This window comes from Dioscorea cayenensis, chromosome 11, assembly GCF_009730915.1.
Source record: "Dioscorea cayenensis subsp. rotundata cultivar TDr96_F1 chromosome 11, TDr96_F1_v2_PseudoChromosome.rev07_lg8_w22 25.fasta, whole genome shotgun sequence".
NCBI lineage: Eukaryota > Viridiplantae > Streptophyta > Magnoliopsida > Dioscoreales > Dioscoreaceae > Dioscorea > Dioscorea cayenensis.
In genome coordinates, this window is record NC_052481.1 from 8944724 (window position 1) to 8966782 (window position 22059).

Genomic DNA, 22059 nt, shown 5'->3' on the forward strand with positions numbered 1-22059 from the left:
GGGAGTATTTTTTTGGCAGGGTACTGTAGCAAATCAATGTTGCAGTTACTTTTCACAGCCTGACAAGGGAATCCTTGGATGACGAGTAGAGGACTTTCCATAAGACCATCGATACAACTATCGAGGGGGTTTCTTCATGGATTCGTTGCTTTTACATTCTATTTCTTTGATTGTACTTAGCTCCATGGAGAGCTAAACCCCTAGTGGGTACTTGGGTATTTGTAAACCCTAGGATGTATTTATTTCATTGAATCTTTTTATTATGCTTTCAATTAATTGATGTTTGTTGTGAGTTCAAACCTTGAATGCTTGATTGTATGAACATTTCCCCTAGATTGACACTAGGGTTGAGAGTTCTTGTTGGTAACCTTGTGAGTGAGTGACACACCATGAGTGTTAGACAAAGCTAGGTTGGAGAGGATTGAGAGGGTGAGTCGAGAGGTACATGAGCGTCCCTTTTCTCCTCCGGTGTGATAGATTCTACCTCCATTCCTCGAGTTCTTTGTGGCCATAATAGAGTGAATGGTCTAAGGGATGACCCTCCACTGGGGCTTAGTTGCGCGTGCAACGGAGTGAAGCGTTGAGGTGATCTTAGTATCTAGGGCTTAATCGTGGTTAGGGACCTTCCATCTCGACCAAAGGGTTAGGTCTATAATTAAGAAGAGATTTATCACTTGGAATCCCAAGAGCTCATTGCAACTCTATTTGAGTACGAGGTTGAGAGGTTATCTAATCTCTTCTCCGGGACATGTATAGAGTTAGGCATAGTTGACCTTAGATTTGGGACTATGTATGTAAGGATTTCCATGACTCACCATTGCATTGATTAGGAAGCATAATAGAGGGTTCTTGCACTTGAAATGATTGTCCTAGGCGGAGCATTATCCGAGTACCCCATCTTTATCGATTGCCTTACCTCCTCCTTTACTCGTGCTCTCTTACTTGTTGCTTTTACTTTTATGAATTGAATCATTGTCACACTTATCACTACTGATCTTTCACATAGCTAAGAATCGGATTAAGTGTTTTTATTCCCTACTCCTTGTGGATTCAATACCCGCTCATCCGTGATTATTACTTCGACAAACCCGTGCACTTACGGGATATACGCAAGGCGATCTTGTCAAGTTTTTGGCGCCGTTGCCGGGGAGTAGGCGTTTAGAGATACTTTGCACTTTGTTTTCTTAGCTATTTCACCATACATTGTATTTCATATCTTCTTATTCTATCATCATTCTGATTTCTTTTTCTTTCTCTTTGGGTGCAGCTCCAGGTTATGACCTGAGAGAATCCCTCAATATTGATTGAAAGAGATCCTGAGCTTGAATGTACACTTAGAAGAAAAGGGAAAGAGCCTGTGCAAGAACAGTCTAATTTAGCTGATTTGGAAGTGGAAGAATCTGAAAACATGGCAGAACAAAATGAGCAACAATGAACATTATCTGATTATGCCAGACCTTCAGTACTGGGGACACAGTTGAGTATTGTGCGTCCCCCGATTACATCTCAGAATTTTGAACTGAAGCCTGCATTCATCCACATGTTGCAGCAATCCGCATAATTCAATGGTTTGGCCGATGAAGATCCAAACAGTCATATCGAGAGCTTTCTTGAGGTGTGTGATATGCTGAAGATAAACCGTGTAACGGATGATGCAATTAAGTTGCGAGCCTTCGCATTTTCCCTAAAGGGGAGAGTGAAGCAGTGGCTACACTCATTACCGAGAGCGTAAATTACCACGTGGGAGGAGATGGTAGAAGCTTTTCTGGCCCGTTATTTTCCTACGGGAAAATCAGCAAAGCTTAGGAACGAGATCTCATCCTTTGAACAGTTGGAATTGGAGTCTCTATTTGAGACATGGGAAAGGTTCAAGGAGCTCATGTGAATGTGCCAGCAACACGGATTCCAGGAGTGAATGATTGTTCAGACCTTTTATAATGGTTTGAACCCATGTGCAAGGCAACTCTTGGATGCGGCAACAGGAGGTACCTTAGGTAGCAAGACACCCGATGAAGCCCGTCAGTTAATTAAAGAAATGGGGTTAAACAGCTACCAATGGAATGCTAGGGAGAAGAAAAAAGTGGCCGGTCTCCATGAAATAGATGTGGTAACTTCATTGGCGGCTCAAGTGGAAAATTTGAGTAAGAAGTTAGATCTTCTAACTTCAAATAGAGTGGCGGCCATGACTAATTGCACCAGGTGTGTTGGAGGACATGCTCCCTCCAATTGCCCGATCTCTATCAGTGATGTTTCTTCTGTGGAGAATGTTGATTTTGTAGGTAACGCATGAGACCTCAAGGAAACCCATATAGCAATACCTACAATCCGGGTTGGAAGAATCATCCCAATTTCTCATGGAGTAATCAGGGTCCACAAAAGGCCATGGGGCCACCGGGTTTCCAACAACAACAACAAGCCCCTCGGGTGGAAACTAGAGTCTCAGGTTTGGAAACCCAAATAAATGACTTAGAGAAGCACTTGACTAGATTTGTGCAATCTGCAAATACAAGGTTTGAATCAGTCGAGGCTACACTTCGCAACCACACCGCCTCTTTGCTTAACCTTGAAAATTAGGTGAGGCAAATTGCGAAGTCTCTCTCTAGAAGGCCACATGGAAGCTTGCCGAGCAATATAGAGACTAACCCTAGAGAGCAAGTGAAGGCGATCACTTTGAGAAGTAGTCGTGAGGTTGAAGGTAGGCTTCCGAGTAAGAAGCCAAAAGAACACGCACCCGAGGTTATAGAGGTAGAAGAGGGAACAAGCAAAAAGAAAGAGGTGGCACCCCCATCTTTCAAGCCAAGAATCCCTTATCCCTCTAGATTGAAAAATGATCAAAGGGATGAATAGTACAAAAAGTTCCTGAGTTTGTTCAAGCAACTCCACATCAATATTCCTTCTGTTGAGGCATTGGCCCAAATGCCTAAGTATGCGAAGTTCTTGAAAGACATGTTGACTAATAAGAGAAAGTTGGAGGAAAGTGCTTCAGTGATTTTAGATGCTTCATGCTCGGCGGTATTGCAAAAGAGCATGCTGAACAAGAAGAAAGACCAGTGAAGCTTCATCATTCTATGTAATATTGGCAATCTAGGTGAGGAAATGGCATTGGCGGACTCAGGGGCCAGTATCAACGTTATGCCATACACCTTCTTTCAAAAGGTAGGCTTGGGCGAGCCTAGGACTACTCTGATGACTTTGCAATAGCAGACCGAACAGTGCGACATCCGAGAGGCATCATTGAAGACGTGCTTGTCAAGATGGACAAGTACATTTTTCCGGTTGACTTTGTAGTGCTAAACGTCGATGAGGATGCGGATGTACCTTTGATACTTTGGAGACCGTTCTTGTGGACTTCCAAGGCATTGATTGACATGGTCGGCGGAGAGCTAACTTTGAGGGTTGGAGATGACAAGCTCACATACGGCCTTGCTGAAGCCATGCGGTATTCTCTTGATTTCGATGATACATTATACTTTCTAGACACTACTGATGAGATTGTTGATGAATACATGCAGGAAATGTTCAATCCGGACACATAAGAGGGTTTGTTCGACAAAGAGGAGGATTATGAAGAAGTAATGATGCTTGGTTCGATGGAAGAAGTACCATCTACCCCGGGGATCTTAAAGAAAGTGCTCCGGAAAATGAAGAGGGCTAGGAGACGGCACTGGAAACACTCCAAGGCTATTGGAGAAGTCTGTAAACCGAAGGAGTTGAATGAACCATCTCTAGGTGGTCCGAAGCCCGATAATTCACCCTCTATCCTTAAGAGACTTTGCACATCATGCTTTCAAGTCATGGGTAAGAGGACAACCTTCATCTATGAACCCCCGTGAGGTAATACAAGGTACATCAAGCTTAGTGACGTTAATCAAGCGCTTCTTGGGAGGCAACCCAAGTGTTACTGTTTTCTTATCTTCTAGTTTAGTTTGCTTGCATGAATAATTTTTTAACTATTGTTGTCTTTATTTTTAGATGCTTGTGCTGAGATTTTCTTGTGGGCTTAGAGTATTTATCATGTGTTTTCATGTGGAATTGGCGAAGTTATGTCGTTTGAGCTTTATTCCATGTTTTTCGCTGGTAAAACTTGCATACTAGGGCAGGCTCTGAGTGTGTAAACATGTTCAGAAACTTTCTGCAGAGCTTGCAGGTTTTTTAAGGCATCTAGTGAAAATGCACGGGCGTGTGGAATTTCCGCACGCCCGTGTATTTGTATTGCAAGCTCATCCAGTGAAGGCACAGGGGCGTGCGGCTGCCACTGTGAATGACCCTGTGAATATCGCACGCCCGTGGGTAATTTCCGTACAGGCATGTGATTTCCTGCAGAGTTTGTCAAAATTATCCTGAGAGCGCACAGGGGCGTGAACTCGCACCTATGGGTGACCTTGTGAAAATAGCACAGGCGTGGGTAATTTTCGCAGGCCCGTGCGAAACTCTGCAGAGGAGTTCTCTCCATCCCGAGAAGCCACAAGGGCGTGCGATCACCCTTGTGAGGTGGGCTTGTGAATGCCCACGGCCGTGCGGAATCTCCGCACGGGCGTGTGGAACACTTAGTGATTTTTCTCGGATGTACAGAGAAGCCACAGGGGCGTGCGGCTGCCCCTGTGGGTCAGGCGCACGGGCGTGGGTATTTTTCGCACGCCCATGCGAGAGCGTTCAGAGTCAGTGAGAGTTTTTCCCGAGAGTGCCTAAGGGCGTGGACCTGCCCCTGTGAAGCTCTCCTGTGGGGGTGCACGGGCGTGGGTAATTTCCACACGCCCATGTGGATGTACAGAATGCCAAGAGGCGCGAGTTTTTTTTAAAGAATAGTCGTTCCTCTTCTCCCTCACACCCTCCATTTGTCTGGGAGCACTTTTACATCAACCCCCGACCTCCTAGCGCTGATTTGGTAGGATTGTTGCAAGGTTTTTGGGCCAATTCGTAGTCTTTTCATTTTAACTCGTCGGTAAGCCCTATTTATGATTTTCTTAATCAATTCACGATTTTCATAGATGAATCTTGTTAATAATGCTTCGTTTCTTCAATTAGAAAGATAATTTATGTTTAGAATGAAGTTATAAGTATTTTTAAGTTGTATTTTTGGATTCTTGTGGCACGGCTGTGCGGTTTTCACGCCCCGTGGATCCACACGGGCGTGCGGAAATTCCACACGACCATGTGGATTTTTACAGCGTTAGTTTATCAACTTGTTTGATCGATTTCGTTTCAAATTTTGCAGATTATGGCACCTCGGTCGAAGAAGCAAGCTAATAAGAGGTCCTGTGAGTCATCCCCTAAGTCATCTCATGAGCCTGAGGGCATGAGTTTCGCGATTCCAGAGCATCAGATTCGCTATGAGCGCTTGTCGAGTATACTGAGAGATCTACAGCAGGGAGATGAGTTCTCTGATGAGGTCGAGGATCTCGTTTCAGCAGGTGGTTGGCGGCATTTATTGACGATTAGAGAGCCAGCCATCCGAGAGTTTGCACTGGAGGTGCTATCATCATTCGAGTTTGATAGATCGTACGCCAGCTTCGACAGTTTGGACACCATTTAGTTTAGAGAACTTGGACACCACCATAGCTTGAGCATCACTCAGTTTTTAGTTTTGCTTGGCTTGTATGAGAAGGCATTCATAGACACTGAAGAGTACTCTCAGTTACCAACTGATTATCCCAGAGCTTTGACCTCGCAGAGATCTTACAGGGCGCTATGTGGTCAGGGTCAGTACGAGCCGTGGGTGTCCAAGGCCACGTGCCTTTCCCGACCTGCATACCAATACTTATATGCCATCATGAGCAGATTGATGAATGGCCGTGGTGATAGCACTGTCGTTCTGAGCCGGCAGGAGCTTCTATACTTATAATCAATGGTTCAGCACGTACCGATTCACATAGGACACATCATGGCAGAGTACATCAGACATCATGGGCATTATGCTAGACTGGGAGCTATCTTCTCGGGCCCCTACATTACGAGATTAGTGCTGGGCATGGGTCTCTTGGATTCGATTCGTGGGGCTGAGAAGACGAGTATACCTAACCCCATGAGTTTAGAGACACTGAGATTGATGCCCATGGTCCGTAGAGTTCGGACAGGAGTTTATGCGTTGGTGCTACCAGCTCCAGAGATAGCTAAGGGTGAGGATGATCATGACGAGGCTTCCCAGCCTGCTTCCCAGCCTTAGTCAGCACCGATGGAGACTGAGGCACCTTCGGCGGCAAAGGACGCTCCCCCCGTACGTATGTTTTCACCATCTCGAGCCCATGATCGCTTTGAGAGGCTAGAGAGTGCGGTGGGAGTGATACAGACAGAGATGGTGGAGGCTCGAGAAGAGATTGCCGAGATTAGGGCTACACAGGCCACTCAGTACACATAGTTCACGGCACGTTTTGATGTATTACAACAGATCTTAGAGCGAGATGTCGCCTCCTCATTTGTCTTAAGACCGAGGACTCCTCAACCACCCTCGGCATCTCCTGCACCCCCATCTCCTATACCAGCACCGGTAGATCCACCTTATGTTTCCCCACCACCAGCAGTAGCAGAGGAGTCGACATGGCGTGATACAGACATTTGACTTATTTTTCTGCATTTTCTTTATTTTGCATTTTATTTAACACTTGTTCACTCAGAAAGGATTCTTCTTCTGAGTTTATTTTCATTTTGCATCTCGAGTTGTATTCATTGTCTATCTTTTATATATACTCGAGTTATTTTTGTTTTATTGAGCTTCACTGAACCCCCTTATGCATGCATGCAGATGGTCTTGTCATCATGGGAATTGAGACTCTGTCATGGGCACGGCCAAGGTGCTTCGGCACTTGCCCGTGTGAGCTTCACAACCCATCAGAACCTTACTCCGAAGGACTTAGCCCCATCAAACGTGACACTAGGAGTCAGGGGAGTATTGTTTTGATTGCTTCTCCCACATATATTCTTCATTGATATACATTATGAGTGAGCTTGCATGTGTACAATGGGGACAATGTACAACTTAAGTGTGGGGGGAGTTTCATAGTGCACATATCTTTTATATTAGTTTTGATTGTTATACATGCTCACATAGCCAATGGCGGTTCACCTTAGTTGCAATGATTTTATTCTTGAGTTTAGGAGAGTTTTTAACATTGAATATCTTCATGCTCTAGTTTTATTTGAATTTTTAGGAATTTTTGCCCGAATTACACTCAGTGCACTACTCACTCTTTAAACACTATTGGAAACTCATGTTCGATGTTATAGGGACTAGTTATAGTTGTTTCTTGTGTTAAATTCTGAAAAAAAAAACAAAAAAAAAAAGAATGATGAAAAGATGGAACAAAATAGTTTTCTTGTTTGTTTTGCATTTTGGGTGGAAAGAGCTACCACCTATGTAGTATGAAGCTACTCTCATAAGTCAGATACTAGTTATGTCCTAATGAGAGAAAGAGCTATCTCATAGGATGAGTGAAAGCTACCACTCCTGTAGAAAGAGCTACTACCTCGAAAGTGTGAAAGACACCTTAGCGGCCGCTTGGGAAAGGGCTACCTTAGAGAATGTGTGAAGCTACTACCATCTTTAAGTTTTTATTACTTTCTTGCTGTAGATAAATAAGTCCCTTATACTTAGAGCTTTGAGGAGTATACCTTGGGTTGACTTGAGTGAATCCACACACTTTCACGATTTCAAGTTTGTTGTCCTTTTTTTTATTCAAGTTTTTAACTACAGCTTCGATATTTCATATTTAGTGTTAAAATTTCCCTTACTTGTAGAATGCTCTCTTTGTATACTTTGGTGAACCTTAGGCCAAGCACTTTCAATATTTTCTTCATTGATGCACGGAATGTTTAATTTTTACTTGACGACAACAAAAGCTTAAGTGTGGGGAGTTTGATAAGTGCTTGTGCGATATGAATGCGAAGCGTTCTTTCCTTATGTTGTGCATTACTTTTCTCGGGTTTTTACACTAATATGTGTGTTTTTATGTTACTTTTATGCAGGTAGGGTTGTGAAACCAATTATGAAGGAAAGAAGCCAATGTGGATCACAATACGCCAATTTTGGAGGAAATCTTGCTAAAGTTCAAACGCGAAGATATAAGTCGGGTGCGAGATGCTAGAGTGTGTGCCAACGTCCCCGTATTTGAGTTTGCACAACCATTTGGAGGGGCACAAGGGCAGTCACACTCAAGCACTTCGACTTATGCACATAGAACAAGATTTCCATCAACTTATCCATCATTGAAGAAGCAAAGCTATCCACGGCATAAACGTGTGCCCGTTTATGTTACCTCGATGAAAAGTGGATTCGGGAGTATTTTTTTGGTAGAGCTGTAGCAAATTACTGTAGCAGTTACTGTTTACAGCCGTCCGAAAATGTCAATTTCAAAGAATCCGCACGGGCGTGAGGAAATTACCCACGCCCACGTGGAAATTCCACAGGGGCATGTGGATTCCCATTTCCAGCCATATTTAAAGCCGATTCAGCCCAAATTTCAGTATTCTTTTCTCCATATTTTCCCCAACTTGAGAGAGGGTTTCGGCTAGGGTTTTCAGAGGTATTAGCTAGGGTTTTGGAGAAGTTCTATGGCTCTGACATCGTAATTCCTTTGGAAAATGGTTGGTAGGGGAGCTTCCATCGAGGCGTATCCTATATCAGACAAGGGAATCATTTGACGATGAGTAGAGGACTTTCCACAAGACCATCGACATGACTATCGGAGGGGTTTCTCTATGGATTCATTGCTTTTACATTCTATTTCTTTGATTGTACTTAGCTCCATGGAGAACTAAACCCCTAGTGGGTACTTGGGTATTTGTGAACGCTAGGATGTATTTGTTTCATTGAATCTCTTTATTATGCTTTCAATTAATTGATGTTTGTTGTGAGTTCAAACCTTGAATGCTTGATTGTATGAACATTTCCCCTAGAGTGACACTAGGGTTGAGAGTTCTTGTTGGTAACCTTGTGAGTGAGTGACACACCACGAGCATTAGACAAAGCTAGGTTTTAGAGGGTTGAGAGGGTGAGTCGAGAGGTACAGGAGCGTCCCCTTTCCCCTCCGGCGTGATAGATTATACCTCCGTTTCTCGAGTTCTTTGCGGCCATAATAGATTGAATGGTCTAAGGGATGACCCTCCGCTGGGGCTTAGTTGCGCGTGCAATGGAGTGAACCATTGAGGTGATCTTAGTATCTATGGCTTAATGGTGGTTAGGGACCTTCCACCTCGACCAAAGGGTTAGGTCTATAATTAGGAAAAGATTTATCACTTGGAATCCCTAGAGCTTATTGCAACTCTATTCGAGTGCGAGGTTGAGAGATTATCTAATCTCTCCTACGGGACATGTATAGAGTTAGGCATAGTTGACCTTAGATTTGGGACTATGTATTTAAGGATTTCCAGGACTCACCATTGCATTGATTAGGAAGAATAATAGAGGGTTTTTGCACTTGAAATGATTGTCCTAGGCGGAGCATTATCTGAGTACCCATCTTTATCGATTGCCTTACCTCCTCCTTTACTCGTTCTCACTTACTTGTTGCTTTTACTTTTGAGAATTAAATAATTGTCACACTTATCACTACTGATCTTTCACATAGCTAAGAAGCGGATTAAGTGTTTTTATTCCCTACTCCCTGTGGATTCGATACCCACTCATCCGGGATTATTACTTCGACAAAAACGTGCACTTGCGGGATATATGCAAGGGTATCTTGTCAGGAGGAAAGCTTCAACCATCTCGTCCCACGTTGTAATAGAAGCTCTTGGCAATTAATGAAGCCATTGTTTGGCTCTCCCCTTCAATGAGAACGGGAATGCTCTCAATCGAATTGCATCATCCAAGACCCCATTGGTCTTCAACATGTCACAAACTTCGAAGAAGTTCTCAATATGACTATTTGGGTCTTCATCGGCTAACCCATTGAACTGTGCGGACTGTTAAACCATCTGAATGAAACCCGGCCTTAACATGAAATTTTGGGCAGCTACCTGTGGCCTAACAATGCTTGACTGTGTGCCACAAATTGTAGGCCTCGCAAAATCTGATAATGTCCTTTGTTGCCCTTCTTGTTCAGCCATATTTTCTAATTCTTCAATCACTATTTCAGCTGGAGAATTCTGTTCTTGTGCAGGTTCTTTGCCCCTTGTACAAACTCTTCGCTCAATTTTAGGATCCTTTTCAACTAATGTCAAAGGGTTCCCTTGGGTCATAACCTGAAGTTGAAATCAATAAAAAGAAACAATAAGAATGGCAAAAGAGAGAAATATGAAGTAGAAAAGCAATAAAAATGTGAATAACTAAAGTAATCAAGTCCTTGTGTTCCTAATATCCCATTCCCCGGCAACGGTGCCAAAAACTTGACACGTCCGAATATGTGTATAAACCGCAAGTGCACGGCTGTCGAAGTAATAATTACCCAGTGAGTCGGGTAGTTGAATCCACACCGAACGGAAGTATTAGTAACAACCACTTCTCAATTATCTAGTTGTAATCAATGAATATGATAGAAAGAACTTAATTGCGAGTAAGGCAAACAAGTATGCAAGAAGTAAAGTAGAAGAGTCTCAATCACTAAAGATGAGGTACTCGGGCAATGATTCACCTAAGATCTTCTATGAAGCTCAAGATTCACTAAATGGTCTAGAATTGAGTCTAACGAGTTGATGTATTCCAATGATGACCAATCTTTGTCTCCAAGCAAAAGGAACTAGTCCCCTACTAGGTCCCAGTGGAGAAATCGACCAATCTCGACACCTCACACCCCATATGACCGCAATACGCTCTAAGGAAACCTTAGAGTGAAACTGATTCCAAAATGTAGATCCAACCCTAATTCCTGATAAAGAATCCTAACACCAAATATGGTTGCAAAGAGAAAAGGGAATACGGAGATAGGAAACACTCAATCAAAGGGGAAAGGAGACACTCCTTTATCCCAAGGCTCACCCTCTCAACCTTCTTTAATCTTGGCAATCTAACTCAAATGTAGACCTCTCACATCCAAGTATTAAATCATGCAATGTAAATCAACCACAAGGATTAACAACAATAGAAAACAACTAAATCACAAGATTAAAACTCAAAATAACTTAGATTAACTAGAAGCATTAAGAGAATCAATACAAAGTATAGATCTTAGGGTTCACATGCCCAAATACCTACTAGGGTTTATCCTTCCATGGGCCTAGTTATAAAACAACAATGGATACAATGAAAAGCAATAAAACACATAGAGAAAACCCCCTCGAATTCATACGGATTAGCCTTGATTGGTAGTTCCACGTCTTGAAGGGTTCCTCTCTGAAGCTAAGTCGCCAATGGCTCTCCAATGTAATGACGTCAAAGGAACCTATCAAAGTTGGTGAAGAAATCCCTCTCAATCGGCGAAGAGCTTCTCCTCAAACCCTAGCCGCCTTTCTCTCCAAGTCTATGCACAAAGCTTAGCAAAAAGTCCCTTTAGAATCGGCCAAATGGTGTATTTATAGCTTCAAATCCTGCCTGTGTGGATTTTCCACGTGCCAGCCTGGGCTGCAGGAATTTCCACGCGGGCGCATGAACAGTAATTTTGCTACATTGCTGCTACAGCAAAATCGCTGCAACACTTCCTACAGTACTTTGCTACAATGATTTCCACAAGCACGATGACAAACATTCTCTAATTAAAGCCACACAATCAGACACACAATCATGTAGTAGGCTATAAGGCTTTTCCTTCATCGACGCGTCTTGAAAAGTCTTGAAATCTTTACAAAGAGAAGGAATGTGGAGACATGGCTGCCTTTGTGCCCTTCCACTGGTAAATTAGCTTGCATAACCATGGAAGTTGGCACAGATCTCCTCATACACGAACTCCTCTTGTGACTTCCTCCTTGATTCGCAAAAGAACTCTTCAACAATGTGCCTTGCTAGCCCATCTTCGCTTCCTTTTGAATGCCCAATGCTTTCACAACCTATATGCATGAAAGAACACCCAATACACAAAATGAGATATAAACCATATAAGATATGATGCTCAATGTTAGTAAAACATGCATAAAAGCATGTTTACTTAAACACATATCAGTAACAAACTCCAGTACTTTGAAAATAGGTAATGAAGGAATGGGCCCCCTACATGCTTCAAGTAACCTATCAGAGCCATCTTCAGGCAAGGACATGTGTGTCATGCTCGTGACGTAAAACAAGTGCTTCTTGGGAGGCAACCCTAATAATTTTATAGGCTTTAGTTCATTTACTCTTAGTTTTCAATATTATTCGTAGTTAATAAAATACAAAAAGTGGTAATTAATATGAAAGTGTGAAATTGGCACACCCCCACTGAATTTTATGAGCAAAACATGATTGGGGAATCTAGTACTATCAGTAGGAATTGTTTTCACGTTGTTTTAGACTGAAAAAATCTTTTGTTTTTCTCTATGGTTGTGGTAAACCCGTTGTATCCGATGTGATGCCCAGGCAAAGAATCATGCATTTTTGGAAAAAGATTAAGTGATTCTGCAATGAGCTTACAACATCTATTGTGATAGCCATGGTAACTTATCACGACCATTCCACTGAGCATGCTATGACTTTGGGTTTTCTAGAGATCTAGCACAACTTCACCATGCCTGTTGTCTAGCCATAATGAACACAAGGAGCACTAGAATAGTTGTTGCCAACACTTAGAAATTTTTGATCCCCAACTGAGTTGACAATGGCCCCATAACGAGCCTATAATGTCCATATTTCCCCGAAGAGACTGAATGCATGAACAACGGCTATTTTTTGGCCGTTGTTAATCCCATTATGTGGAGATATATGGTCACCGATGGCCAACTCTAGGTCTTTCTCTCTGAAAACTCACTTCCCTCTTTGCCACTTCACACCGAAGACCCTTCCCTGATCTTTGCTTAGTGATTTTGAGGAGCTTAGGCTTGTTTTTGCTCGATTTAGCACCACATTTAGTCGATCCACATCGCGGAAAAACTCTATCTTACCGGAACATCACTCTAGCTTACCCTTCCAAATCTTTTAAATTTCGATTATATAATGTTTAAATAGCATAAAATTATTTAATGATGCTTGGTGAATGTTTTTATGTAAATTTCCATCGAAATAGGCCAATGAATAGAAATTTTTAACCATGGTTGGGCATTACAATGGTCGTTCCTCGATGAACAATTGCCGTTGTGATGATCGTCATGTTCAAACATTGAACAAGGGAAAGATGAGCTATAACAGGCATTGTCTGCCTGTTGTGATGCCGTTATGAGATTTTTCCTGTTCATCTCACCTTAACAACACTTGGCAAGGGAAGGAAGCCTAATGTGAGCTGGTTATTGCTCCACTAAAGGACACAATGGATGTACCACTTGCATTATGTGCCTGTGGTGGCCTTAGCACAGTGTATAGTTGAGCTGGTGAGTCACACAATAGGCCACTGTGTACCTATTATGATAATCTAGAGAGACATAATAGCCTTGGTAACAGGTGTTGAGACTGTTATGATCATATAATGGCCGTGATATACCCGTTGTGCACCTGTTATCCCTTCCTCATTTCATTTTCTATATTCTATTGATTGATTTTTCGTATTCTTTTTGAATTGCAGGTTATGGGTCAAACGAGAATTGGTAGTGGTCTATAGGTAGACGCTGAGAAGAAGAAGAAGACTGGAGAGTTTTCTTGGCTATCAGTACATAGTTTAGGGATCCTAAGCATAGAGGTTATTATAGGAGGCTCATAAACCAGATGTTTGTGGAGAGACATTAGATAGATTGGTTGGGATCAATTCTTCAGCATTAATAAGACAGTGTACTAGGAGCTCACGATGAAGGTCATGAGCTCTTTCAAGCTCGATCGTACCATCATAAGCCTGGGGGCATCGGGAGACGATCAGTTTCCAAATGTTTAGGGAAGCGTATATGAGGTCATATACAGACTTTTTCAGTTCGGATGGGGTTGGATGACATGGTGTACACCAATACAACATCGTACTCAGAGCTCAACATCAACCTGCTGGTCCACATGAGCCGAGATCAAGTATGGACCCAGACACTTCGTGGCCGTGAGACTTATGTATGTGGGAGCCCAAAGGGGTTTGTCTTAGGAGGCCCACATTCCACTATCTCCACGCCATCCTATCACAGACGTTGACAGGGTAAGGAGATAGCATAGGGTCGTAAACCTTCAAGATATGTAATTCTTGTGAAGGATGGTAGCTAGGGAGTTGATTCATATAGGTCACCCCAGCCTAACGACCATTTTCCTTTGTTTATACATTACTAGACTTGCAACAAGGAATGGTCTAATCAATCACTATGCAAGTAAACACCATATAGGGGGTATGCAGTAACTCAGAGTCACCACGCTCCGGGCCATACACATGATTGAGAGGCAGGACACACCCGATGGGGTGTGATAAGTGCTTGTGTATTACTAATATGAGGTATTCTTTTCTTACAATGAGCATTACTTTTATCAGATTTTATCGCTTATACATGTGTATTCGTGTTATTTTGTGCATGGAGGGTTATGGAGACAAGTGTGGAAGAACGAAGCCAAAGTAGATCATGAATGCACTTTATTGAATAAATCTTGGAGTGAATAAACGTGAAGACACAAGTTGTGCTCAAAGACATATGAGTGTGTGCCAACCTCTGTTGTGCTCGAGTTAACATGCAAATTGGAGGGGCATTAAGGCAATCACACTCATGTGTTCTAACTTATGTAATTTTAGCAAGATTGTCGTCAAATGTGATTTTATTGAAGATGCAACATGATCTACCACATGGATGTGTACCAATTCATGTGGCCTCAATGAAAGTGTGGATTCAGCAGTATTTCGGTGGAGTACTGCAGAAGGTCACTGTAGCAAATTATTGTTGTATTTACTATTTGTAGCCCGCTAAAATGTTGATTCCTCCATATTCACCCGAGCATGTGGAAATTCTATATGCCTGTGTAGATGCTCAATTCCAGCCTATTTACGTTGCGACTTTAGCCTGTTTTGGAGAATCGTTTTCCAATCTTTTGTCCATCACTTCACCATCTTTGAAGGCGCTCATGGGTAGGGTTTGGAGAAGCATTGGCTAGGTTTTTGCAGTGGTTCTATAGCCTTTAATACCGTGTTCCTTTGGAAGATAGTTATTGGGGGAGCTTTCGTCGGCATCGATTCGGTGAGGTGTACCCTAAGCTTGACGAGGAAACTTTTAGAGAAGATGTGACTGCTCCATAAGACCTTCAACATGGACACCAAGGCGGCTTTATTCATGGATTGCATATCTTTACTTTCGATTTCATTATTGATTGTATCTTGCTCCATGGAGAGCTAAACCCGTAGTGTGTACTTGGACTTGTAAACCCTAGGATGATATTGTTTCTTCGACCTTTTTATTATGCTTTCTATAATTGATGTTTTAATTGAGTTCCAATCTTGAATGCTTGTTGAGTTGATTTTCCCTTAGAGTGACACTACGGTTGGGAATCCATCATGGCAACCTTTGTGGATGAGTGACACACCATGAGGGTTAGACAGTGATAGATTGGAGAGGGTTAAGAGGGTGAGTAAAGAGGTAGCGGAATATTCCATTTCTGTTCTGGTGTGATTTATCCTACCTCCACATTCCAAGAATTCTTTGTGGTCACAGTAGAGTGAGTGCTAAGAGACAAACTCCGCTGGGGCTTAGTTGCGTAAGCAATAGAGTGAAGCGTTGAAGTAATCCTTAGTATCTGGGGTTTGATTGTGACTAGGGGTCTTTCACTTGGACCAAAGGGTTAGATCTATATAAGGGAATAGAGTTTATCACTTGGAGTCCCTAGAACTTTAAGCAACCTTACACAGTGTGAGGTATTAAGACTGAGCGATTTCTCTACTAGGGCATAGTGTAGGGTTAGTTACGGTTGGCCTAAGGTCTGGGACTGTGTGCTTTAGAATTTCCATGACTCATTAAGCATCGGTTAGGAGACATAATGGTTGGTCTTCCACCTGAAACACAAGTCCTAGGCTGAGCAATGTCCGGGTACCCCACTTTTTGCCGATTGTTTCTCCTATCATTTACTTGCGCCTCCTTCTTCTTTACTCGTTTCTATTTGCATTGATTTTGTTCACACCACTATCGATTCATCTTCGTATTTAGTTAATTAGCACTCTTTGTGTTTCTAATCACTAATCCATGTGGATACGACTACCGACTCACTAGGGTATTATTACTTCGACAAACCCATGCACTTGTGGTACACACGCATAAGGGCATTGTCAGGGTGCAGTACCGAGTATTCCATGTGATAGACTTTGAGTCTTCGGATGATGAGGAGTCTCTTTCGGAGACCACCGCCATTGCAGTTCCCCCGATCCTGGCTCGAGCTCCTGCTACTACAGCTCCTTCTCTTCCTACAACTACCACACCAACTACATCAGCTCCATCACCTTTTGAGGAGTGCTTGATACGTCTGAAGGAGGGTCAAGTGAGGATCGATGGTCTACTATGATAGATCCTAGTGCATCTATAGTGTTAGGACCCCTCGACCGCTCCGGTGCCTATATCACCCATTGTTACAGCTCTAGTGGTGCCGGAGTCTCCTTTTGCTTCACCAACATCACTAGTACTTCACCAATCACATACAGCACCCGACTTTCCCTAGCGGTTTCCAAATTTCTTATTTTTATATATACCACTTTTTTACTTTCATATTTCAGTATATTTTATATTTTATTACAGCAAGGGACGCTTGCCTTACTACTTTTGTACATTCTGATCTTAATTGATTTTATTTTACAATAGTATATAGTTTTGTTTGCTTTATATTTAAGTATCCCATTTGTGTCTCATTAGTGTTTGAGGTGATCGTATGTTGTTCTAGGCTGCACAATTTGTTGCTTGGATAAGGGTAACTTCATCACCCTCGTTGGCCAAACTAACAAATCAGGAGAGTATTAGTGACCATACACCCTTTTAATTTCTTTTCTTATTATATATCACTATACTTATGCATGCATGCATCCATACATTGGGGATAATGTACATCTTTAAGTGTGGCGAGGGAGTGTATGTTTGCTTTTTCTTTGCACGTTTTTGAGAATTTCTTACTATACTATACTATGTTACTATACTATCTATATTACAAAAAGTTTTTTAGGGGTGCTTGAACATTATACACATCCTAGTGTTGATCTTTGAAAGAAAACACTTACTTGTTGGAGTTTCTTTGGTCTAGGGACATGATATGCTTGACTAGCAATTCTTTCACCCCCTCTCGAGAGTTTGACTGCTCTGAGAGTCTTTGCCTTACCTTGTGTCCCTCTTGACATTACCTTTCACCTTATGCTTATCTAGTGAGTGATGTTTTATAATGGGGGTAGGTCAATACTTGCTTTATTGCTCTAAGTTATGATATATGTATAGCAAAATGAGCTACCACCTTTGTGATGTATAGTAGCTCCCAACGAGTCGGATACAAAGTGTATGCCCTAGTGTGACAGAGGGCTGCCACTTGGGAAGTGTGAAAGCTACTGACTATGAGAAAAAAGAGAAAAGAGAGAAAAAGGGTTATCATGTATAAAAGGAATGAAAATTGTAGAATATAAGATTGTGGACCAAGAGATTGACACTTAGGAATATAAGATAGTGGACCAAGAGATTGAAAACCTCAAAAAGTTTCTTTAGACAATCTAGAAGATAAGATAGTGGACAAAGAGATTAACACTTAGGAAAGTACTTTTTGTGGTAGAATAGACTACTCTTTGTACAGGAATAATCATGCTTCCTGGCGTTTGATTGTTACCCCGTACTACTGAAACTCCATACTTGGTTGAGTAAGATTAAGCACTTATCATGTATTAAAATTCCATCAGTTTTATTTGCTTGAGGAAAAACAAATGCTTAAGTGTAGAGATATTTGATAAGTGCTGAATTGATCATATTTTTTACATCAATTGTACTGCATTTAGCATGAAATTTACTTATTTAGCATCTCATTTGCACAAAATTTCAATCTTTTATTCGCAATGACCTTTATTTCTATTTAGGTAGAAAGAAGAAAATTCAAAGATGTTTTAAGAAAAATGAAGTAAGTTACTACGTCAAGGCTGCACCACAATTGACAATGGGTGTTATGGAAACTCACAACATCCGTTGTCTACACTTACCACTACCGTAATCAAGCCATGGCAACATGACATCACTGGTAGGAACATAGAAGCCATAATAGCCTCACAACGGTCGTTGTTAAGTCCAAAACTGTCATTGTCAAGACAAATAATGCCAAAAGACCATGTAAGGATGCCACTTGGAGACTAAGCAACAACATACTAACAACGGACATCAAAACACCCGTGGTGAGGCCGCGGCAGAACTGATTACTATAAATACCCTAGTATTCTCTAAATTTAGGAAGACTCTTTTGCCGAACAACCTAGAGTGGCTGGATTTCTAGAAATCTGAGTGCCGGTAGATGGAGTTTCTTCTATATTCGAATAGATTTTGGTGTATTTCTTAAGAGTACATCAACAAGCATCATCCGAGAAGATCACACATGAAAGACATCTTCAAAGATCATCATCAGAGCGACATGAGTGACACAAGTCATCCGGAAAATCTTGGTGTCATCTAATCTTCAACCTTTGGAGAACTATTAGAAGGAGTTATCTAGATATACACTAAAAGCTTATTTATTCTTTATTTGGTCTTGTGGTTCACTTGTGCTTTGATGCTTTGCTAGTTATGATCCATAAAAACCTAGTTCAAGGGGAATTGTATATCTAGGTCCCTTGATTAATATTTATGAATCTTGATTGATTAATACAAATTGTTCTAGTTTTTCATAATCACTGCATGTTCTTAATTGTTTGTTACATGTTCATGTGGATGAGGAGAATATGCCCCTATGCTGATGATGCCCATGCCATGATAGATCTATGCATGTTCTAAGAGATTAAGCATAGCTAGGTTTCCGAACTAAGGATTGATTCCTCCTTAGGCTTAGGGTTTGATTAGTCTCTTCTCACGGGATTCTCGTACTTAAGGCAAACCTATGAGGCTGGGATAGAAAAGATTCCATCTTAAGTTTCTAGTGGGTTAGACCTAGTCGTCATGGCTTATTGGGGCTAGTAGGCCTTTGAATTCCCGAGGTTCAAACCTAGAACATGATTGGCACTTAACGCCTATCATAATTAATAATCAAGATACTTATAGTACATACTCCCAACTTCTTCTAAATGTGCTTAACATTGTCTCCAATTGTGTTGTTTAATTGTGTTATACAAGTAAACTAAATAAATAGCATAAACGATTAGATTATTGATTAAATGCATACTTGCATGCTCATATAAATGCATAATTTATACATCCATAACCCATCTATCAGTTTTCAAGGGGGAAGTTAGTGGTATGAGGATAAAGGGTTGTAGCATCTTGATCATCCTTGACACCCTCCAAGCTATGAGGATGATTCAGCCTATTTTTGCTACACATGAGACCCAATTCCTTATTGTTGGTGCTACTACTTCTCCTGCTGAGCCAGTGTCACCTCTGCATCCACCAGTCCCTCACTCCCCTCCCACACCAGCTACTAGACCCTCCACCACCCATGCCACACCGTCAACAAGTTTACCACTCTACCATCTTTGGCTAGGTAGGGGCATGATGAGGATCGCTGCCATTTTAGGTATCCTAGTTATCTCCCTTGCCATCTTCTCTGGCCCTCGCACTATGTCACGTCGGGGTTGATACTACTGAGTTGGAGTCTGAGGGATCCAAGTCCTTTGATTCCAATAGGAGAGATAATTTAAGGAATGAGGGAGGGTCTGCTCAAAGAGATGAACTTGTCGATGCTGGTGCTACTACTAAGGAGTCTAATTATTATGACCCGAATGCCGGAGAGTTTGAGTTCGACTGAGCAGCATTCACCCTTCTAGCATTTTTGCTTTCTTTGTCATATTTGTACATTGTGTTTCATTTACTTTCTTTGGGCTTGTACTTTTTGTCATAGTTAGCAAGGGGAGTACCCTGTTAAACTGTTTATCTTACCATATTCAGTATTTTATTTTAGTACTTTATTTCAGTTATTTTATTTTAGATTTGAGTTTCACGTTGTGTCCTTCTTGCTTTATAGGATGTATGTTGTCTTTGGAATTTTGAGATGTTCACGATGAAAGCAGCATCATCACTCTCCATGTTAAGGGAAGTCCTAATAACTCTCATCAATTTATTGTATTATCTTCTTTTATTTGTTTGTGTGCTTGCATTTTGTATATTGAGGACAATATAATGTTCAAATGTGGGGGAGGGTTATCTTTGTATTCATTGTGATGATGCATGACTTAGGACAATCTATGACTTGTTTTTAGGGATTCACAAGACTAGGGATGGCATTATAGCTAGTATATTTTGTTGTGCTAAGTGTTGTTTCACCTATGCTTTAGAAACCCTTCCTAGTACACTTTTTACACTAGCTGCAGGCTTACTTGTATCCTAGGAAATATTGTAGTTTATAGACAATTTTTTTTATAAACCATTTTATTTAGTGAAAAAAATGTGTGAAAGAGAACTTGTTTTTCTTTGTAGTTGTAAAAAATTTGGATTTGAATGAATGCGTTTGTGTGAAAGATGGTAGAAAGAGCTATCTCCTTTTGTAGTTTGAAAGCCACCCTTGAGTAGTCAGATCTTGGGCTTTACAATTTTCCACATGATGACCTACCGAGGAAGAAAAGCTACCTCTAGGGAGTATGAATCTACTACCCACTTAGTTTAGATAGAAATAAGGTCTGTTGAACTAGTTTTCTTTTCCAAGGAGCATAGGGCACATTCCTAAGGTGAACTGATTGTTTGTCACCCGCAAGTGTACGGTGCCGCCAAGTAATACCTTGTGCAAAAGCCCAAGGATCGTATTCCATGGGGCTAAGGAGCTCCTATTACTCCTCCATCACTTACTTTCTAACCTTACAACTTATGCATGGTAAACTACTCTAATACATGCAAGAATGTAAATAGATCCCAAGTGTGACAATTCCAAGGCAAGCAAGGAGATCACAAAAGCAACGATGATAAAAATAGGCCTAGGGATGAGGATCCCCATGAGGTGTCATCATGGTATATGGATGCATGATAATAGTGAAACGAGGTTGATTTAAACCGAAGGATTTCAAGAATGGTTCAACAAAATTTCTAGGTAATTAAACCCTAATCCCATACAAATGTCAATAAGGATATCTCCTTAATTACATTCCTATGATCACATTAAGTGTAAGGAAATCCTACAATAAGGACATAGTCGCTCTAAGTGTATCCTTAACAATCAGAGGGGTTACCGACACCCAATCTCTCGGCATATTGATACAAGAATACCCCTTCTAGCTCATTAAAGATCTACTACATGCGAGTAGGTCACATCTACATATACAACTCAATAAAGAACTAAGTATCTCTCCATTTTATAGTTCTAGACATGAAGAACAATGAGCCAAGATATAAATCAATCCAAATACATTCAAAATGAAGGTTTAGCATCCAAAATACATGATGAACCCCCCAAGGTTCACCTACATCTGGTGGCCTTGGGGGTCTAGTGTGCCATTATACAACCAAGTATAACAAACTCAACAACAACAAGAAATAAATACATAAATGGCACTCCCTAGTCCGAATGATGATGAAGAAGAACAATGCTGGCCGAATGACGCTTTCTCTAGCCCAAAGAATGTTGAATGCTCCTCCTCCTTTGATGATGAAGCTCTCTCCTTGAAGTTCATGCTCTTGATCCCTCCAAAGCCTCAAGCCAACTCTCCTAAGATGATGTCTTCATTTTTCTTTTTTATCCCCCTAGGTGTTGGCTACCAAAAAGTCCCCAAGAATCACCTCCAAAAGCCCTCATATACCCCCGATATACTTCCTCCAAAGCAGCATGTATGCCTCTCAAAATAGACTTAATGAACCCCCAAAATGGCCTCCATACAGGCGCATACTGGCTCAATGAGGACCTCCATACAGCTGGTATAATGGCTTAATAAGGACCTCATTGAGGCCGTTTGGGGTAGGCAAAAGTGCACTCTAGCACTTATAATAGTATCCATACTGGCTCAATGAGCACCTTATTGAGCCAGTATGACTTCAAACACTCTA

General features: G+C 41.5%; 1 non-coding gene across 1 annotated transcript; it reads right to left on the reverse strand.

The window, feature by feature from the left end:
* Window positions 1-1798: 1798 nt before the first annotated feature.
* LOC120272740 lies at window positions 1799-1905 on the reverse strand. The gene has a single exon (XR_005540280.1). It is a non-coding gene; the product is annotated as a small nucleolar RNA R71 (small nucleolar RNA).
* Window positions 1906-22059: the final 20154 nt, after the last annotated feature.